Source organism: Bos javanicus, chromosome 4, assembly GCF_032452875.1.
Source record: "Bos javanicus breed banteng chromosome 4, ARS-OSU_banteng_1.0, whole genome shotgun sequence".
Lineage (NCBI taxonomy): Eukaryota > Metazoa > Chordata > Mammalia > Artiodactyla > Bovidae > Bos > Bos javanicus.
This window is the reverse complement of record NC_083871.1, coordinates 88,458,478-88,477,762: the sequence shown is the minus strand read 5'-3', so window position 1 is coordinate 88,477,762 and position 19,285 is coordinate 88,458,478. Positions and strand designations below refer to the sequence as shown.

The window sequence follows — 19,285 nt, the reverse complement described above, 5'->3', positions numbered from 1 at the left end:
ATTTCAAAATGTGGGAAACCATAAATGTGAGATCAGAGGTTCTACCTTCTCTTTGTGATTAAAAAAAAAAAGGCTATATTTCTGTCAGCCTTGGAACAAACCCCATGAAATATTTTGTATTTATGCCATTATTACCATGTCTTGAAATAATCAAGGTTGAAGGCTAGAATACTATGCATGTTTTATAGTTATTAATCTGATTTGGAATTTTTCAATGAAGCATTCTTATAAAAAGCAAGCAGCATTGTGAAACTCTTTTTATTGACCTTTTCTTAACTTACGATATTTAAAAATTTATATCAAGGGTAAGAAAAATCTATACTCAACATTTAAAAATGTGATTTGGTACATTTCAGGGACTTTTCTGCTCTTACATGAATAAATTTATGCCCATTTTATGCATTTATATAATGATTACTGTGGATCTAGTTATGTTGCACAATATTAAAAATAATGGTTAATATAATAGAAAAAAACAGAGTGTATCAAATCAATGAAAATATGCTACTGATGACACAGATCTATGAACAAGTCTTGCCTTACCACTTACTCTGTCACCTTACGTTTGCTATTTAAAGGCTCTGAGATTCAGTTTATTCATCTGTAATATGGGGGTAATAATAATCAAAACCATAATAATAACAAATAATAACACAATGACCTTGGCACTCACCATTTTTACGAGATTTATTCCTCAAGTAGCTAATCATCTATACCCACACAGTAAAGCAGGCTTTGAGTAATTCAAGTATTTAAGAAAATGAGCCTTTCATAATGGTAATAATCACTTCCACATTTGCTTGTTTTGGAAATTGACTTTTCCTGCTGGTTTTCTCAAATGGAAACAAAGAACCTTGCACCCCTGTTTTGTAGATTAGGGTGAGTTTCAGTGAGGGCTATGATCAGGCAGTGAAGGGCTACTGAATATTATCATTGTTCTGAGAAGGTACATACAATGATACCAACATCCAAATACGTGTCCTTTCTATCTATATATAGCAAGAAATGCATGTCCTGTGTCAAGATGCTAATTCTAGCAACTGACACCAGGAGGCTTAGGTGGAAATGGTTGTAACACATTATTAAAGGGACTGTCCCTGGAACTCGGGGGCCGGGAGGTTTGGGCAGCACTGCACGGTGAACTCCCAGGGAGTTAGGTGGCTTCCTGGCCTTCTTGTTTAACACACGAACTGCTGCCACACTTCTCACTTGCCCACAGGTACTCTGTGTTCCTGAAAACAGGTGCGGGGCTTGTGGGCCTTCGACTGTGACTTTTAACATACCACTCTTGCTATGATAAGCCATATAATGCCATCTACCCCACAAGGCCATTACCATATTCCCTTTCAATACGTCCTCTTATTCATAAAAGCCTATCAGAGCACAGCTTTATCTTTGCCTCCTGAGCAAAATGGGGTTGTCCACACATCTTGGAGAACCCTCCTTTGTTCTGCTCTTTTATTTTGTAATTTAGTGAGTGGTACTGTGTACCTCACTTGGTTTAATTTTTACTTTAGGATAGTTCAGATTTTCTTCTCCTCCTTCCTCCCTTTCTACACGTGTTCATTAGTTTGGTCTTGGGGGCTGTTATTAAAAAACAAATGCACATTTTATTTCAGTTGGGTATAAAACAGAGGAGAAAAATGTGAGAAAAGTATGCTTTTTATTTTAGTGTGCTTCCTAGTACTTTGATAATTGGTTGTTTGCATTTGTTGTGCTTTCTATTGTTGTTGTTTTTTTCCCCCAGACTGAGAAACAACTAAAACTGAGTCAAATGTATTAGCATTGCCTTTCATCAGTAGCACTGATGTCACAGGCCCCTGGGAGAACCTGCATTGTTGACATCACTGTCATTTTGTTTCCACGCGGAGGGACAAAGGCAAGTGACGAGAAGGTAGTTTTTAGTAAGATAGTGCTGTAGACAGCATACTGAACTAATGATGGGCAAAAAGCGGGAGTATTCTGTACTGGCTCTCAGTTGTACTTACCACTTCATCAACAGTGTCTGGTAAAGAGTTTGCCACGTAGAAAGCACACATCAAACATGTGCTAAATGTTCTGCCAAACACTGGTGACTTATTACTCTCTAACACCGGGTTAGCAGTTACTTCCTGTCTCACTTAACTAAAGGCTGATTCAGTTAAAACTTCAGCTGAATTTTAAGAAAGCGATTTGATCTTTCTTTCTTTTTTTTTAGAACAAAGCTCTTAATTTTCAACATCACGAGAGACATTTCAAGTGCATCGAAGAGAAAGAACTCTAAATTAAAATAAGGCAGGGAATCTCTATTTTAGCCCCAGATCTGTCCGTATCTTTGTGAATTAAGGCAGATCACTGAAATGCTTGTGCTTTAGTTCCCACCTGTGTAAACACTGCTCTCACTACTCCCCACTGCTGTGAGAATAAAACAAGAGCATAATTATGGAAATTCCTTGAAAAATAGTAATCACTGTACAGACACAGTATGTACTAACAGTATCATACTTCTGGGATATAAAATGAACATAAGGCAACTGTCCCATTCGGTCGTCTGTGCTATAAATGCAGACATTTTAGTATATGCAGAAGGTGGTGCTGGGCCACTCAAAGCATGCACACCAAGATGGGTGGGACACACAGCTCTAGTCCTGAACAAGTTTACCATCTTGCAGAGGAAAATAAGTGGAAAAGAGGCCCAAATTTGGTAAGAGAGATAAGACATAAGTAGGCTACAGAAGAGAGGGTCAGAGAACAAAAGACTCATACAGATACACATTTGAGTTTTACAAAGAGATCAGTTTTATATTAATGGAAAATCGAAGTATTTGGAGTCCTTTTCTTCTAATCTTTTCTGATTCTAACCTCTTGCTATGCTATGCTGTAACTTCAGTCATGTCCGACTCTGTGTGACCCCATAGACGGCAGCCACCAGGCTCCCCTGTCCCTGGGATTCTCCAGGCAAGAACACTGGAGTGGGTTGCCATTTCCTTCTCCAATGCATGAAAGTGAAAAGTGAAAGTGAAGTCGCTCAGTCGTGTCCGACTCTTAGCGACCCCATGGACTGCAGCCTACCAGGCTCCTCCATCCATGGGATTTTCCAGGCAAGAGTACTGGAGTGGGGTGCCATTCTAACCTCTTACATATCCTAAATTGATAGTGACTTAAGGCAAGGAGACTCTCACTATTCTTAGTATCTTTTTATATCAATTGAACATAATCATAATCAAGACTGTATAACAGAGCTTCATATTGACAACCAAGGTAAAATTTGAATTGTTGAAAATTCAGTATCCTGTTCTTTCTCAAAAGAATCACACTTGTTGTTATGTTTTGATTTTTTTTGAAGTTGCTAGTGTATGGTTTCCCTAATTAATAGCTAATTATGAAAAAGAGCATTTTGACATTACCTGTTATGGAAAAATTATAAGAATTTGATGAATAAAATTTACCATGTTAAAATTTTAAAATTTTGACATAAATTCATTACCATTAAGAGATACATTAATACCCCATTTGCATTCAGATCTTTTATGTTTTACATATCAAAATTGACTTACCATTTTGTTCAAACAATTTCAATATAAAAGCTAAGCTTAGTGATTCTTTCAGGAAACTAGAAAAATGTGATTATTTCTGCTAGACTTAGATTTACCTCTAGTAAATAGTGTCAATCCAAGAATAAAACACTCCAATTTTTCCAAAATGGAATGTCTACTACCATACATTATATGCAGCTTAGTTGTAACTTGATTTCAGGATTTAATATGCAATTACAATACAAATAAGGCACATTTTCACATTTCCTTCACTGGAGCTATAATTCAAAAATGTTAAAATCAAGTTGAGTTTTGAGGTTTGGTGAAAATATTTGGATGCAGTTTGGAATGTCTGGGTAATTCGCCAATCCTGAAGATCTGGACCATCCAGTGTCAGGTAAGTGAATACTTTATAGGGGCTTTCTTTTCTGGGTACTCAGGATACAGGAGGGCTTCCCAGATGGCTCAGTGGTAAAGAATCTGGCTGCAATGCAGGAGATGCAGGAGACATGGGTTTGATCCCTGGAGTCAGGAAGATCTCCTGGAGAAGGACATGGCAACCCACTCCAGTATTCCTGCCTGGGAAATCCCATGGACAGAAGAGCCTGCCAGTCCATGGAGTTGCAAAGAGTTGAATGCAGCTGAGTGATTGAGCACAGGATACAGGAAAGAGCATAACATTTCACCAGCTAATATAAAGGTATTTTGCTGTGTTTGAAGGTAAAATTTACAGATTTTTGTCTTAGATTTGATGTCAGGTGTACGAGGTGGAGAAAGATGGAGCCTAAACTACCAGAAGGATAGGGTTGCCATCAACTGAGATGGAAAAGGTCCCCAAAAGAGCAGGTTTAAAGAGGAAGAACAGGAGTTCAGCGTGGATCATGTAAAGCATGAAATACCTGTTAAAATCCAAGCAAGAGGAAAGGTTAAGGGGGCAGGTGAATGTGAGTCCACATTTAGGCAGGGGAGTCTGAGCTGGAAAAACAAATTGGTGATACATAAAGCCATGAGGTTGGATAAATTCACCAAATGAATACACAAAGGCATAAAAATACAGGCATTCAAGGGATTAGCCTTGTGCTAACCAAAGTCTCAGGATAGAACAGAATGCAAGCTAGGGGAAGAAAAATATTTGCAGCAGGAGAGAGCAATTAACTGTATCAAATTCTGTTGCCAGGCCAAGTAAGATGAGGACTAAGAACTGACCATGGGACTCAGCAAACTGTCGGTTTGTCTTCTATTCCAGAATCATCTCCCTAACTGACTGCATTTCAGAGGTTTTCCATCTTTTCCCCCTCTGTCCTTCTTCTCAGTATAAAGAATAAAGACACAAGTTTCTTATGTCTAGGGGCTTTTACGACCCACATACAATTTCCTTAAATTTAGGGACATTACTTTCTTTACTTAGGCTGTTTCTCTCTGAGAAAAATCTCTCAGCTCATTTTGTTTTCTCACTTTGTGAAAAAGGGCCATTGATCTACTAAAATCAGTTCTTTTAAAGTTTATATCAGCAGCTACTTGAGGATTAAAAGGATGTCAAAAAGCAGAAACTGAAGTAGAATTGAAAACTGCTGTATTATACTTTGGTAGAAAAATCATCAAACACAGGAGAAGCAAGTGGTCGAGGTGAACATCAGGACTGTGCCATGGTGACTGCCATGCGAGAGGATTTCCTAGGCTTCTTAGAATTTTGCTGTGCTTCACGGCCCTTACTTCCAGCTTGTCCTGAGAACTCACTTTCCATATGGCTTCCTGTGCTATCAGATCATCAGAAAGGAAAGTTCTGAGATTCTTTGAAATGGGTCAGTCTCTTACTTCTTGGGATCCTCTCTTTCTCAGCTGAAATATTGAAATTAGGCCTGGAACTACACGAGCTTGAATTTCTCTTTTAAGAATCTGCAATGCTATCATTTCATCTTCTATAGCCTGAATATTTTACTTTTAAAGTTTCAGATTCTGCTAAAGTATTTTTGTTTGTGATGTGTGCCATCTCTTTGCCTTCTATCTAAATCAGATTTTAAAAGGCTAATTAATTCTTAAATAAGATTTACATTGATTTCTTTCACAGTCCTAAATTATTATTTCTGAGTAACCTAGATGACATGTATCCCCTTTGAACAGCGCTACACTCATTTATTCACTAGGCATGGGTTTATTTGCTATTATGTGCCTGGTACACTGATAATATTAAACAAGGCCATTTTTAGTATCAGTTAATGGAGTAGATAAAGAGATGACCAAAAGAAGGTGATAATTAGCTTCCAGGAGAGGACAAGAGTGTGTCACAGAGAAGATAAAGGCTCAAGACTTGAAGGATGAGGATTTTTTTTTTTAATAATCTAAAGAAGGGACAAGTATTCAAGGCAGAAAAAAAAATGCACATTGGTCTAAAGGAAAATGCATACATGGGGGTAATTGTGACTCATCTCGATGGACAGGGAGGCCTGGCGTGCTGCAATTCATGGGATCGCAAAGAATCGGACACGACTGAGTGACTGAACTGAACTGATGGGTAATTGCTGGTCACAGAATGCAGTGGGAAGGAAGCCTGCAGTAGACGAGCAGGAGACTTAGGCAGGAGTCATAATATGTAGGATGTTATATACTGAACTAGGGGAATTCAGGATTTAATTTCTTCTTCTAGGGCAGTGGAGATGAGAAAGGGCTTTCTCTCTGGGGTGAACTAGTGTATGTGGTATTATTCACCAGAATCTCAAAGGCTGTGTGTAGGGTCTGAACATTTTGAACATACACTCCCTTTGAATAGTCTAATATAGCCTAGTCTCTCATCCTTCCTTCCACAAAGATGTAAGCTTCGAATGCCGGGGAATGAGTCTATCCTGCAAGCATCTGGGTCTGAGAACTGCCCCGGCAAGAGGAAGCTACAGGAGCATTCCAGGCAGGACAATGCCCTGATCTGATTTCACAATTTATCCTCCCTTTTCTCATTTTGCAGATATTTCACCACTAAAATGGAGATGTAGATTTTGTTTCAAATGAATAGGAGGTGCTCTGTTTACAAATGGACCTGGAGCACCAGCAGCACAACATACACCTCAGCATTGCCCAGACTGACTGGCAGGAGCAGTCAAAAGGCTCTTCACAGTTTGTTAATCCATTTGCTTTACTTAAAAATGTCATTCATCTTAAATGGTCTGCAGTAATCTTTTGAAAAATACCCACAAAGTCTCGTATTTTTCCCTTCAAATCTGTCAGACATGGAATTGAGAAAAAGACAGGAACTATGAAACTGCAGCCATGAAATTAAAAGACACTTACTCCTTGGAAGGAAAGTTATGACCAACCTAGATAGCATATTCAAAAGCAGAGACATTACTTTGCCAACAAAGGTTTGTCTAGTCAAGGCTATGGTTTTTCCTGTGGTCATGTATGAATGTGAGAGTTGGACTGTGAAGAAGGCTGAGCGCCGAAGAATTGATGCTTTTGAACTGTGGTGTTGGAGAAGACTCTTGAGAGTCCCTTGGACTGCAAGGAGATCCAACCAGTCCATTCTGAAGGAGATCAGCCCTGGGATTTCTTTGGAAGGAATGATGCTAAAGCTGAAACTCCAGTACTTTGGCCACCTCATTCGAAGAGCTGACTCATGGGAAAAGACTCTGATGCTGGGAGGGATTCGGAGCAAGAGGAGAAGGGGACGACACAGGATGAAATGGCTGGATGGCATCACTGACTCGATGGACATGAGTCTCAGTGAACTCTGGGAGTTGGTGATGGACAGGGAGGCCTGGCGTGCTGCGATTCACGGGGTCGCAAAGAGTCAGACACGACTGAGCGACTGATCTGATCTGATCTGATGAAACATATATGTTGTATTCACAACTAGATTTAAACAGCAATAAAAGAAAATTTTCAGTTTATAAAGTAATTTATTAAATAATTTAAGTAGCAAGTTATATTCATAATTTGATGTATACAACTTTAACCGAAAGAGTTCCCCAAAACTTATGTGTAGTGAAGCTCACAAGTTCTTTAGAACCAAAAACATTTAAAAATTATAAAGATATTAATAACAAAAACACAGTTTTAGGACTTAAGTTGAGCAGAATCTTCTTCTGGTGTTGAGACTAGGTGTTGGAGATTGACTTTTTTATAACCACACAGTTGAATTATCATGTCCTGCCTCCACACTCACACTCTAGCAATGCCATAGGTCGTCAAATAGTAAAGTGGTGCTGTTACTTGTTAACGAAATTGTTCACAACATTCTGGTTTTGAATCCAAAGAGTTAGGAAATTAATGGAGCCTTTTTTCACAACAACTGATAGCCTTCCTTCAGCTTTCCACTATCTAGTGAGACTCTTTCCTTGAAGCGCTGTTTAAGTATACACTTTGAGACATAACACCTCCAAGGAGTTGAAGGAAGCCTGTGGGTCACAGATACCAAGTCGCTATTGATTGAATAAAGGCCATTTTCTAAACGGAGGTCAGTTTCAACAAAGCAAGCGGAAGTGGAAACTGCGCGGAAGACAGCGCCACCTAGTGGGAGGAGAGTCACACAAGAAGGCTACTCAGGGATTTGCTTTCAAATTCTGTATTCTGGCTCAGATGGTAAAGAATCTGCCTGCAATGCAGGAGATGTGGGTTCGAGTGCTGGGTTGTGAAGATCCCCTGGAGAAGGAAATGGCAACCCACTCCAGTATTCTTGCCTGGGAAATCCCATGGACAGAGGAGCCTGACGGGCTACAGTCTATGGGGTCATAAAAAGCCGGTCACATCTTAGTGACTAAATAACAACAAATCCTTACAACATTCCTGCAATGTAGGAGGAAGGAAGACTTTTAAGGAGGAAGCAAGACTTAGGGGGCTAAGTAAATTGCCCAGGTTTGCATGGCTACTAGGGGCAGAGCTACAGTTTTAACACAGTCAGGCTGGCCCACGTGCTGGAGGGCTCCCAGGACTGTGACTGAGGGTGTGTGTGCACCCGAGCTCTTATGTGGAATCACTGCCCTCTCCATTCCCATACTGGAGCAAGAGATGTCATTCAGTGACTGCACTAGAGTAGCCCCTGCTCAAGTGGCCCAAAGCAGAGGCAAGCTCAGAGCTATCCCTGTACCCAGCAAGTTCGATTGTACTGTAATTGCTTTGTTCAGTAATTCAAGCAACTCAACCAAATAGCCAAACCAAATTCTTACCAAGCACTGCAGTGGAGACCTGAGGGTTGCCATGCCCCTCAAGTCTTCCCCGGCTCCCCTAGCTCAACTTGCTTGCTCTCTGATCAGGCTCTGTACATTCTTCCCTCTGGGTCCTACTCACTCTGTGACCTGTCTCAAAGGCCCTCAGTGCCACTCCCGATTTCTGCCTGCAGAGCAGAGGTTCTGCTCTTTTAAGACCCAGCCTAAATCTTCGCTCTTCATTTCTATGAAGTTCTAACCCTGTCAGAGCCCATCTGTTTTTCTCTTTTATTTTCTGATGATGTATTTTTTGTTTGCCTTGAATTATAATCATTTATGTACATTTCTTACATCAGCTGTTATTTGGAAACTGAGGACAGAGAATATAACACATGGGATTTGAACAAAATGGGTGTTCAATAAATCTGAATTGAATTGAAGGCCTGGGACCTAAACAGCAGCCAGGGAAACCTGCAGCTTCACCATATGCTTAAGGTTTTCACTTAAACTAAATGTCTAACTACGAAATTTGTCGGGAAAGACAGCTGGGAGTCTCAAGGCAAATCCACAATGCATTGCTAAACATAATAGATTTGTTTTTAATAAAGACCTTGTAAATAATTTAATTAGTGTGATTTGCCATAATTAACTCAGCTTCCAAGAGCTGAATGAGTTATAGATTTGCAAAGCCCTTGGTATCAGGGAAGTTACAAACCAGTTCTGAATTGATTTTAAACTTCTATTTTGACTACGATTACCTTTTTGGCCCTCAGGCTAAAGCCAGGTAGGGTTAAATAGAAGAAAACAAATAGAAAAGCCATTCAGAATATTTTTGAACATATTTATGGAGGATTTATTTTGCATAAAAATGAATTGGTAATAAAAAAGAATTCAGAGAACATAACTATTATAACCTCTTCAGTGAGTACATAGCAATATAGAAATTTAACAGTAGATATTCATTTAAAAAATAAACTTAAGATCCTTATTCTTCAATCCTAGCTAAGAAGATATTTTTCATCTAAGATTTTTCCTAATTAAGCTTTGAAATTATCAAAGAAAACATGCTGTTACTATGGAATCAATGTACTCAAATATAATTGGTAAAATAAACACGACCTACATTTTTATATATTGTATAACATCTATTATTAATACTGTTACTTGATTCTTAATTTTTATATATAAAATACATCATATATAAATTGTGTTACCATAGATTTACATTAAGGAAAACAAAAATTGTATTTTTCAGAAAGGAAATAAGAGGAATTAGAATTTATAAAGTTTCCAGATGACAGTGATTCAGTTGTCCACAAGAAGGAGGGAAGATCATAGGATAGAAAATTCTAACCAGGCAAACAAATTTGACTGAGAAAGGAAAGGGTGAGGCACTGCAAGAAATTCCTGGGCTTCACAGTGATCTCTTTAACGAGCTCAGATATTAAAAGGGCCTGTATAAAAGATGACAAAGGCCCCTATAATATGGATAAATATAAAGACTGGTGCTAATAATGTTAAAAGCTAAAGCCTCAAATTAACTGAGATGGCATGAATGAAGGAATGATTGAACAAGTACTAAAACTACAGAATTTTTTTCAACAGTTTAACAGTTTATTAAAGAGAAAGAAGTAGAAGCAGGAAAGAATAGTATGTTCACAGTTTTGTTGTTGTTTAGTTGCTAAGTGGTGTCCGACTCTTTGCAACCCCATGGACTGTAGCCTGGCAGGCTCCTCTGTCCATGGGATTTCCCAGGCAAGAATACTGGAGTGGGTTGCCATTTCCTTCTCCAGGGGATCTTCACAACCCAGCACTCGAACCCACATCTCCTGCGTTGACAGGCGGATTCTTTACCACTGAACCTATGTTCACAAATTAGGTAAATGGCGAATATTAAAATGACAGGTATCCAGGCTGAGGCAAGTTATTTCCTGTAGACTGAAGAACAGTTAGTTCTGATCAAAGAACTACTTTTAGTAAAGTCTGAACAAGACAAGAGAATGAAAAAGGCATTAGGAAGCTTTGGAAGGGAAAGTGCCATGATTTTTTTAAACTGATGCAAAAATATAAGCAGATAGTTTGTGAGCAGTTAGGTCTAGATTATCCAGGATGGATTGTGAATAACTTTTCTCATTTGAACTTTATTTTACTATTCATATATCCATTTCTTCATTCAATATTTTAATAGCAGTTTCTATGTGCAAATTATATGTGCTTGGCATATGTATAACTGAATCACTGCTGAACATCAGAAATTCCTGACACATATAATGAACCAGCATAAATTCAGATGAGATTTGATAATAACCTATAGGGGAAAAAAAGAAGTGGCTAAAGGATTAAATCTGCCAAACAATAAATGACAGGGGTAAACATTACATACGGATTAGCAGCAATGGAGGTCAGGGCAGGATGCCCCCAAATATGCCACTTGGACATGCTGATTATTTTGAATTAAAGTCACTCAAGAAACAGCTGGTGTGAGGAGGACCTTCTGACTGACTCTCTTTTGCTCCCTTGAAAGTAGGAAATAAATCTCCCCTGTGAAAGGAAACTTCTCTGAACCAGAAGGCAAAGAGACATCCTGATCTCCAGAGATACAAAGGAAGTTCAGGGCCAAGAAGGCTGTATACACAAAATGTGTTACTTCTTTACCAATTTACTACCTCAAATCCAAACTTCTTCCTCTTTTCAATTCTTCACAAATTTATTGTTTCTTTGTCCAAAAGGTATAAAAGCTGCCTGCTTTGGTCACTTATTTGAGTCTATATTTGTATGAACTCCTGTACATACAAAATTATTTCTTTCCCCTGTTAATCTGCCTCCTGTCCATTCAATTATTAGACCAGCCAAAATAACCAAGAGGAGTAAGGAAAAATTTCCCATCCTTGATGGCAGAGAATATTGACAAAATATATTTACTGTAGAAAAAGAAATTTAGGAATTAGGATGACAGAATGGAGTGTTGATATTATATGCTCTGACAACACAGATATGAGACAATTATTTGGGACATAAATTTGGGACAGAAAGGAAGAGAAGGTAAGTAGCAGAAATTGCTTCCTCTGGTGTAGCTGGGAGTAAAATAATAAAAAGTAAATCTGACATACCAAATGTCAAAGTATAAAAATATTTAACATGTGAAGGTGAACACTGAGAAAAGTAATTTTTTTTCCCCTAAAATTGAATAGGAGAGGAAATGCAGAGCAGAGGAGACAAAAAGGAAACCTCATAATTTTATCAATTTTTCCTAGTAGAAAACTGACAGTAAAATTGTCTAGGAAATTGTCTAGGAAAATTGGAAACCAAGAGAGATACATAATAATATTATAAATATAACCATGAAACAAAAACTAAAGTCTTCCTAAATATCTGAAGAACAACATAAAAAATAGAAACAGATTCATAGGAAAAGATAATTTTAAAAACGACAAAAACCAGAACAAACATATCTGTTATTCATTAAATGAAAATGAGCTTACCATTGATTAAGGAAAAGAATCAGTTTGACATATTTATGGTGGGTTCTTACCTTTCTCTCCATATTTTTTTAACGTGTCTTAAATAGAGTGCAAGGGAGCAGGAAGCAAATAGAGTCGGATCTAAATCCAACCAAGTCTTCAAGACTGAAACAGAAAAATAAAGTAAAAGTAAATGAAAATAGGGGCTTCCCTGGTGGCTCAAACGATTAAGAATCTGCCTACAATGCAGGAAATCCAGGTTCAATTCCTGGGTCAGAAGGATCCCCAGGAGAAGGGAACGGCCACCCACTCCAGTATTCTTGCCTGGAGAATTCCATGGTCAGGGGAGCCAGGGTAGGTTACAGTCTATGGGGTTGCAAAGAGTCAGACACGACTGAGTGACTAATACTTTCAAAGTAAACTAAAAGAGTCCTATGGAGGAAAAGGAGACTGTAAGAATTTAAACATGTTATATTTAGCCTGTTCCTGGATAAGAAATGAATTCACTCTTCAAGAAAAAATATTGAAGAGGTACAAGGTACAAGGTCTTCTGATCAAAACACATTAGGTGAAGGAATCAGCTGTCTAGCTGTTTGAATGAACTGCTTGAGTAAATAGAGATTACTAAAAAATAAATAAAAATTAAATAGTGCAGCCTCAGGCCAAAGATGTGTTTGTGAAGAATAGAGAACAGCTTATGCCCAAGCTCCGGAACACTTCTTCAGAGCCTGGATGCATATTTTCCTTCAGCAATCTTTAAGTCTGAAATACTAAAAGTAAAAACAAAATATGGATGGTAAAACAATGGTTCTCAAATCCAAGTTTCTTCCATCACTTATAATTGCTGAGGACTCCCTCAAAGCTTCAGCAATCTATTCATTGATTTAGGTATATTTGCTAGGCACACCTACTCTCTGACTAGATCTCTAGAAAAATGTAATGGGAAAGTGCAGGTAGTAAAAATCATGCTTTCTGCTCTCAAAATTAGGAAAGAGAAAACAGAAATCAAGCTATTTTTAAGCTGCGTGGTACTAACGTAAGAGTACAAGGAAATCAAGGAAGTGAGAAATTAGCAAGTTAAATAAAGTTAGTGGTGTGCTGGTAATTTTTGTTTGTTTTATTGATGCATAATTGACAAAACTGTATATATTTAAAATGTACAGTGTGATGATTTGATGAATGTATATACTGTAAAATGACTGCCATAAGCTAGTTAACATACCCATTACTGATCACTCATACAACTACCTTTTTATTTTTTGCGTGAGAAGAGCCTATAGAAATGATAAAATGCATGAAAAGATGTTCAACATCAATAAACCATTAGGGAAATGCAAATTATAGCCACAATGAGATATAATTACACATCTATCAGAATGACAAAAAAAAACTACAAAACCAAAAAACAGTAACAACACCAAATACTGGCAAAAATGTAGAAAACTGGATCATTCATGCATGGTTGGGAGAAATGTAGAATAATATAGCCACTCTGGAAAATAGTTTGATAGCTTCTTAAAAACTTAAATATAGAGCTATCATTCAACCCAGCATATGCACTTCTGAACATTTATACAGAACCATGAAAACTTATGCTGACTCAAATATCTGAATACAAATGTTCATAGCAGTTTTGTTTGTAATGGCCCAAAACTGGAAACAAGCTGGATATCCTTTGATAGGCAAATGGTTAAACAAACACTGTATATCCATAGTGTGGAATACTGCTGCAGCTGCTGCTAAGTCGATTCAGTCGTGTCCGACTCTGTGCGACCCCATAGACGGCAGCCCACCAGGCTCCCCCATCCCTGGGATTCTCCAGGCAAGAACCCTGGAGTAGGTTGCCATTTCCTTCTCCAACAATGAAAGTGAAAAGTGAAAGTGAAGTTGCTCAGTCATGTCTGACTCTTAGCGACCCCATGGACTGCAGCCCACCAGACTCCTCTGTCCATGGGATTTTCCAGACAAGAGTACTGGAGTGGGGTGCATACTACTCAGCAATAAAAAGGAAAGGATTGTTGATACAGTAACACTCTGGATGAATCTTTAGAGGAATATTCTGAGTGAAAAAAGTGAATTCCAAATGGTTACATATTGTATGATTTCATTTACAGAACTTTCTCCAAATGAAGGAAGGATTAATGGTTGCCAGGAGCTAAAGGGCGAGGCGGAGGCGGGGTGGGGCGTGGGGAGATGGGTGTTGGTGAATGAGAGAGAATTAGGAGTAGTTACTAAAAAGACAACCTGAGAGATCCTTACAATAATGGAAGCTCCATATCTTAACTGTATAGATGTCAACAGCTTGTATAAATGTTAACATCCCTTCCACAATTAAAAAAAAAACAATACTGAATAACATTCAAAATTATTCAGTTTCTCTGTATAGGAGCAATGAACTGATCCGTAATAATCTGACTTTCACAAACCACAGCACATAGTCACCTGCTGTGCTATTGGAGGAGCTCAAATATTTCCATTTTAATGAGAAATTTAAAAGAGTTTTTATTACTTGAAAATATAAATTGAAACAAATATCATCATAACATATATTGACTGGAATGCCCTGGAACACAGTCTGGAACAGCTAGGGATTCTACAACTACTTCCTAGGAAATGAAGCCCGAGACCAACCATCATGAGCTTTATAGATGGAGATACTTGTCTGGATCCAGAGAAGTGAAAGGACCTCCCTAAATCATAGAGCTGGGCTTCCCTGGTGGCCTGGTGGTAAATAATTTGCCTGCAACCTGGGAGACTTGGGTTTGATCTCTGGGTCAGGAAGATCCCCTGGAGAAGGGCATGGGAACCCACTCCGGTATTCTTGCCTGGAGAATCCCATGGACGGAGGAGTCTGGTGGGCTGCAGTCCATGGGGTCGCAGAGTCAGACACAACTGAAGTGACTGAGCATGCAACGCACACAAGTCATAGAGCTGGTAAACAGTGCAGCCAATATTCCTGCTTAGAGTTCCTTTCAGTTCATAATTATTTTGAGTAAATGGGTAGGGTATATGATTCAGAAGGAATATATAAATTTCAGTGGGAATGGGGAATAGACAGGGCTGAAGAAGTAAGATATATAGCTTTCTTGATTCTTCCAAATTAAGATAGGGAGAGAGAAATTGCTTGGTAACTCTATTGTATTATGTCCCTTGCAGAATTAATAGCTGGTTAACTGAAGGACTCTCGGGTCAATCTGCTCAGACCATAATTTGTCAAGGTGTATTAGTTCAAGCCTACAGGTAAAGATGAGCAGGCATGCCTACTGCAGTAAATGAGTACATGGAAACCCAGTTTCTTAATATATTCAGCTTTCCTTTCCCATGCCTAGAATATCCTCCAAATAAAGGTCAGTCAAGAAGGCATCACGTGACTGCAGACATGTGTTCTGTGCCAGCAGCAGTCCTGACAGGTCTCTGTGGAAGGGGAACAGTCTGGAGGTTGAGGATGGAGATCATGCAAATAATTATTTTCATTCCCTTTTGAAAATAACCACATTTGGTAATTCTATTTATGAATCAATTTATGTGTTTACCATATGTCTAGCCACTAGAACGAATCTCCTTGATGACTGAGACCTGACCATCTGGTACACTGACAGACCCTAGGACCCATGGTAGCTTCTGATACAAAGTAAGCAATCAATATACATTTGTTTGTTCCAAATAGGAAAAGGAGTATGTCAAGGCTGTATATTGTCACCCTGCTTATTTAACTTATATGCAGAGTACATCATGAGAAACATTGGTCTGGAAGAAGCACAAGCTGGAATCAAGATTTCTGGGAGAAATATCAATAACCTCAGCTATGCAGATGACACCACTCTTATGGAAGAAAGTGAAGAGGAACTAAAAAGCCTCTTGATGAAACTGAAAACAGAGAGTGAAAAAGTTGGCTTAAAGCTCAACATTCAGAAAACGAAGATCATGGCATCTGGTCCCATCACTTCATGGGAAATAGATGGGGAAACAGTGGAAACAGTGTCAGACTGTATTTTTTGGGGCTCCAAAATCACTGCAGATGGTGACTGCAGCCATGAAATTAAAAGACATTTACTCCTTGGAAGAAAAGTTATGACCAACCTAGCTAACATATTGAAAAGAAGAGACATTACTTTTGCCCACAAAGGTCCGTCTAGTCAAGGCTATGGTTTTTCCTGTGGTCATATATGGATGTGAGAGTTGGACTGTGAAGAAAGCTGAGCGCTGAAGAATTGATGCTTTTGAACTGTGGTGTTGGGGAAGACTCTTGAGAGTCCCTTGGACTGCAAGGAGATCCAACCAGTCCATTCTGAAGGAGATCAGCCCTGGGATTTCTTTGGAAGGAATGATGCTAAAGCTTAAACTCCAGTACTTTGGCCACCTCATGTGAAGAGCTGACTCATTGGAAAAGACTCTGATGCTGGGAGGGATTGGGGGCAGGAGGAGAAGGGGACGACACAGGATGAAATGGCTGGATGGCATCACTGACTCGATGGACGTGAGTCTCAGTGAACTCCAGGAGTTGGTGATGGACAGGGAGGCCTGGCGTGCTGTGATTCTTGGGGTCGCAAAGACTGAGGGACTGAACTGAACTGAACTGAATGAATGATTATTTTATTTTTCTGTTGCTTGTCCATTTTTTAAAAGCAGTCATATGCTTCCTCTCACATTTCTGAAGTTCTTTCTCTGCTTTAGCTAGTGCCGCCCTCCCCCCATTTTATCTTGGTTATTTTATTTCACTTGATTTGTCCTTTTACTTTGGAAGAACTAGTTAAAAAATACAGTGTTGATTATCTTTTCACCATTTTCAACTTTTTTCTTATACCTCATTTTATCTTCCTATTTCTAAATTCTGTTAAGAAATTTAATTTTAAAATAGTTTTATTACCATTTTTAGTATATTATTATCTTTTATATTAATAAATGCTTATTTTAGTCTCATAAAATATTTTTTATCTCCTTAAAAAAATTCCTGTTTTTCATCACTTCTTTACTTTCTTTCCTGGTTTTAAATAAGAAGTGATAGACTTAAGTACACAGATATGCCCCCTCAGACATCTTTATTATTCCTTCCTCCTGTAGGATGGAGATGACTGTATTTAACCTCTGTTGTTAAGCTTAATTCAAATCTGGGTGGGAGTGCTGTGTTAGTCATTCAGTCATGTCTGATTCTTTGCAACCCCATGGACTGTAGCCTGCCAGGCCCCTCTGTCCTCGGAATTCTCTAGGCAAGAATACTGGAGTGGGTAGCTGTTCCCTTCTCCAGGGGATCTTCCCAATGCAGGCACTGAACTTGAGTCTCCTGCACTGCAGGCAGATTCTTCACTGCCTGAGCCACCAGGGAAGCCCAGGTGGGAGTGTTGGATAGTCCCATTCTGACATGTTAGATAACCCAAACATCTGGAAGCCAATAGCCAGTCAGATAAAACTGGGTAATGGCTTTTATTTGACTTACAGTCCAATTTAGAATGAGGTTCTAAAACCCATCATACCAGAAACACCTAATTATCTGGTTACAAACACTTTTTAGAAGTATCCATAGCACAGATAGAGAAGAAGACAAGAAGAAATCCAACTTGTTATGGATGGAAGCATTAGAGGTGGATAGTATCCAAACTATTAGAATTTTAATATGTCAGTCTGTTCTAAGAACTAACTTGAGAAAAATGAACTTTTTTTTTGGTTACAAAGTTAGAAGAGGAAAGAACACTCCCTAAATGGCAATTATTTTCACCCCTGCTCCTGACATGAAAACTAAGGTGTGACCAAGATAGGATTCATCATCTCTAGATTTTGTAGAATGAACTCTTCCTGCTCTGAAAATTGAGGTGTTTTCTTCTTTTTCAGTCATTTGGTCTCATGTCTCTCTCAGGTAAGAGGTCCCTGAGCCATACCTTCTAAGGAAATACTCTAACTGTGCAACTCTGGTAAGATCCAACCCTTCACACAAGACTTCTGAGTCATTAAGAAGCAGTGTGCATGCATGCGTGCTAAGTTGCTTCAGTCGTGTCTGACTCTTTGTGACCCCATGGGCTGTAACCGTCAGGTTCCTCTGTCCATGGGATTCTCCAGGCAAGAATACTGGAGTGGGTTGCCATGCCCTCCTCCAGGGGATCTTCCCTACCCAGGGATCGAACTGTATCTCTTATATCTCCTACATTGGCAGGCAGGTTCTTTACCACTACCGCCACCTGGGAAGCCCAAGAAGCAGTGTAGGAGTTTCTAACTCTCCCAGTTAATTAATTTTAGAGAAATAAGACCTTCGGACATGACTGAGTGACTTCACTTTCACTTTATTGGCCAGGCTACAGGTCCTGCAGAGCAAATTGTGTTACAGATTTTAGCTTTAAGTCACCTGGCCTGCTAACTTTATTTGCCAAATAACTCCCCAACATCTATCTCCAATATTTACCCCTCTGGGAACTCTTACCTGAGAATATAGTGCATTTGATGCTCTTGCTACTCACAATAAGATATTCCCAAATCCCCTTCTGATATCATAGATGCCAAGGTTGATTTCCCTCTGTAGCTAAATCTACTGCCACCAGCCATGGGACACCACTATCAAACCCCTCCAGACATAGCCTGGCACCTCTGCAAAGGGGTTAGTTCTGAAAACCTACACATTTTCCCACCACATAGAACTGATTAGCTGTGCAGTACCTTAGCCAGGATCAGCTAGGTCTGTTTAGCTGTGGTGTCTTTAGCAAAGGTGATACAGCAGAAGCCCAAAGTCAAAGTTACAACCAATGAAAACACATGCATCTTTTATAATCACATGATTCTACATTCTAGAACACACCCTACAATGGTGAAAATTCTTAGAATCTGGAGGGACAGGGAACAAAGACTGTGACCTCATAAACTTCTATTCATCTAAGTTCCAGTCACTCTTTCAGCATTATCTGGTTTGAAAAAGGACTTTTCCTCTTAGTCCTAATGCTGTTTCCTGAATCTAATCTAGTATGTCCAGATATATATGTCACCTTTTTAGGAGCAAATGTGTACATCGGGTTTGTTCCAAATCAACAGTTTCTTTATATTTACGTATGTGTGTATATCCATGCACACGTGTCTGTGTATCTTTAAAATGCCATTATTCATGTATATTTGTTACTACATATTTCCTCTGTCCTGAACGGTAACTATGGATGATTTAAATACTCAAAGATATGCAGAACCTATGATTGAGAGCTAT

The 19,285-nt window shown here is 38.9% G+C and overlaps 1 protein-coding gene across 2 annotated transcripts in view; it reads right to left on the bottom strand.

The window, feature by feature from the left end:
- ASB15 (ankyrin repeat and SOCS box containing 15) overlaps positions 1-18,858 on the bottom strand; it is a 55,783-nt gene extending 36,925 nt beyond the window's left edge. The window contains exons 1-2 of one of the 2 annotated variants that reach the window (XM_061414568.1): positions 18,751-18,858; positions 12,180-12,273 (exon numbers count right to left, since the gene is read on the bottom strand). The gene's annotated coding sequence lies outside the window, so the exon portion shown is untranslated. Of the gene's footprint in view, positions 1-12,179; positions 12,274-18,517 lie in introns of both variants that reach the window. The other variant, XM_061414569.1, reaches the window with a different exon arrangement.
- Between the last annotated feature and the right edge of the window lie 427 nt (positions 18,859-19,285).